The 2,418-nt window shown below is 38.3% G+C and overlaps 1 protein-coding gene across 1 annotated transcript in view; it reads right to left on the bottom strand.

The window, feature by feature from the left end:
* Positions 1-681, bottom strand: part of Cdep (Chondrocyte-derived ezrin-like domain containing protein) — an 804,710-nt gene extending 804,029 nt beyond the window's left edge. The window contains exon 1 of the mRNA XM_067085457.1: positions 574-681. The gene's annotated coding sequence lies outside the window, so the exon portion shown is untranslated. The remainder of the gene's footprint in view (positions 1-573) is intronic.
* Between the last annotated feature and the right edge of the window lie 1,737 nt (positions 682-2,418).

Below are 2,418 nucleotides of genomic sequence, written 5' to 3'. Positions count from 1 at the left end.
AAATGACGTAGGTATAATAAAATGGGGTCTGCTAGAATGCCTATGTAGTATACAAAATTTCACGTTAATAGATCTCAAACATACAGAAATACCAAATTGTTTAGTGTATCATTAAACACACAACAGCCTTATCTATGAACGTATACATTAACCTTAAAAAGTATTTTTTCATCATTCAAACAAAATCACTTTACGAAAGTGTATAGGCCTACGCATAATAACGCTCTGGTTCTCGTGCCAAACCCATGTAGTCTAGGCTTAGCTACATAACTCATCTACATTGAACAAACAGCAGTTCATTAACCACTTCATAATCAATACAAGTCCGAAACAGCATCGATTACTGCAACACTTTAGAACGCCCAACTGAAAGCGAAGACGGAGATGTGCTGAGCATCCTTATCGTCAGGCATTAAATACAGCACAGCATCCGACCAAGAGGAGACCCTCTCTCTGGTACGAAGAAGAAGAGTGGCAGAGATCAGCCTGGGCGAGGTGCCCCCACACAAATGTTCGTTTGGCCTAATGATATCACCTCAAACTAATTCAACAGCTATTCGTAACTGTTCTTACCTCTAGAGAAGGACGAAATGCGTTGGTGCTTAAAATGTAAATGATCAAAAATGACAGTTATTTCACTGATCCTGCTCGCACCAACTATACACACGTCTACACACCAGTGTTACATCTGACAAACTGAGGGTTTAGCCGTTCTACACTGATCTCTTCTCTTCTTTGCCTCACCGTTTATTTATTATCATTGTCAAATATGAATGTATATGGTGTTTTATTGCAATCAGTAAATGCTTTTATTGGAAAAGATATATGTGCGTCGACGATATGTTTCTTCTAGTCTTATAAAGAGCAGCGTAAGAAAGGTAAATATCGACTTCCTCGTTGGCCAAGCGGGGTGCGGCTGGTGAGTGGAACAGCCCCGTAAATGTTTTCCCCTGTTCCCGGTAGATGGCCGGGTTGGACCCTAGCAAAGGCAGCGGGATGACTTATGGCTAGCCCAAGAAAGAATTTAAGATGAAAAAAAATATGTATTTACAGAAAAGGCATCGACTCCAGGCTTTAAAACATCAGCTGTTCAACTATGTATTAACGTCTTGAGACGGAATCGATAAACTTTTACGCCGGCTACAATTTCAGAACTCTCAGTGGTTTCACTCTGCTTTGTTTAGCATTCTTTTACATCTAAATACATGTGTAACTCGCTTTTCAAAAGTTCTTTAGTATTCGATTGCACATAATTCAAAAACGGGTAAATCAAAATATTTTTCAGTTTCTTATTCCACGCATCTCCTTCCCTGATCACTTTCTATCCACCTGTAGTTGTTTTATAAATGTACGCACCCTCTCTCAGGTAATATTGTATCAAGTATCAGGTTATGTTATAGTCAGTCACTACATCAGAATAAATCAACAGCCCCATGTGTACTTTGCATTAAAAACAAAGGGAAAGCATAAATACTTAGTGTGCTGTATCGAAAAAGAATTGCAGAATTTTTCCTTGAAGTTTTAAGGTGACGGTGATATTATTCCGAAACAACATTTGTTAATAAAATCAATTTTATGCCATACATATGTACCTTAGAGAATTATGCACTGAATTCTGTGAAATCATCAATTGAATTTATGTGACATAACTGGTGCAAGCAAATCCCTTCCTTAAACTGTAGACAAAATACACCAGCGATATCATTTTAAGGCAATAACAGAGGAGTGTGGCTTCCTATAAAATTTGACAAAAATGATGAGCAGTTGCATAGACTAGAGTATTTTCCTAGAAATTGTTTAAAACTATTTGAATGTGTCCCCCCATCATGGTTGAAGCATGACGACAGGGGCAAAGGAGAACTCACAAAATGTTTCTCTTATCATCTCTTGACTTACGATCAGCCGACCACGCTCTGTTGTACTGAATTGTTTAACCTAGAGGACCCATACCCTTAAACCTAGAAAATATTAAAGCCAAGAGACAACTTCCTGTTCCATAGGACCAGAATATGGTATCAAACAGGACAGCAGCTCAAAGAAAGTCCTTGATGGCATTACTCAGACTTTGGACAGATTCTTTCCAATTCGCCAGAACTTTCAAGACTAGTAAATGGATATGGAAGACAGAATGGTATGAACCTTACAGACCAAACGCAATATCATCATGATTACTAGTGGGTACAAAGTCAAGTGATCAAGGATATTCAACAGCAATGAAAAATGGACAACCATTGCTACTGAGCAAATACTCGAAGAGCATGGTAAGGTGATTATTCAAGAGACAAAGTTTGTTATGTCAGTTTCTGTAAAGGAAAACATGTCAGAAGATGCGACATACAGCAAGCGTTGGTTACTGGATTTGCTCAGGCCTCTTCTCTTATTTCAGCAATGCAACATGGCTAAAAAAGACGAAAGTTA

Source organism: Macrobrachium rosenbergii, chromosome 42 (genome assembly GCF_040412425.1).
Source record: "Macrobrachium rosenbergii isolate ZJJX-2024 chromosome 42, ASM4041242v1, whole genome shotgun sequence".
In the NCBI taxonomy this organism is placed as follows: domain Eukaryota; kingdom Metazoa; phylum Arthropoda; class Malacostraca; order Decapoda; family Palaemonidae; genus Macrobrachium; species Macrobrachium rosenbergii.
The sequence above is the reverse complement of the archived record's forward strand: the minus strand, read 5'-3'. Positions and strand labels throughout refer to the sequence as shown.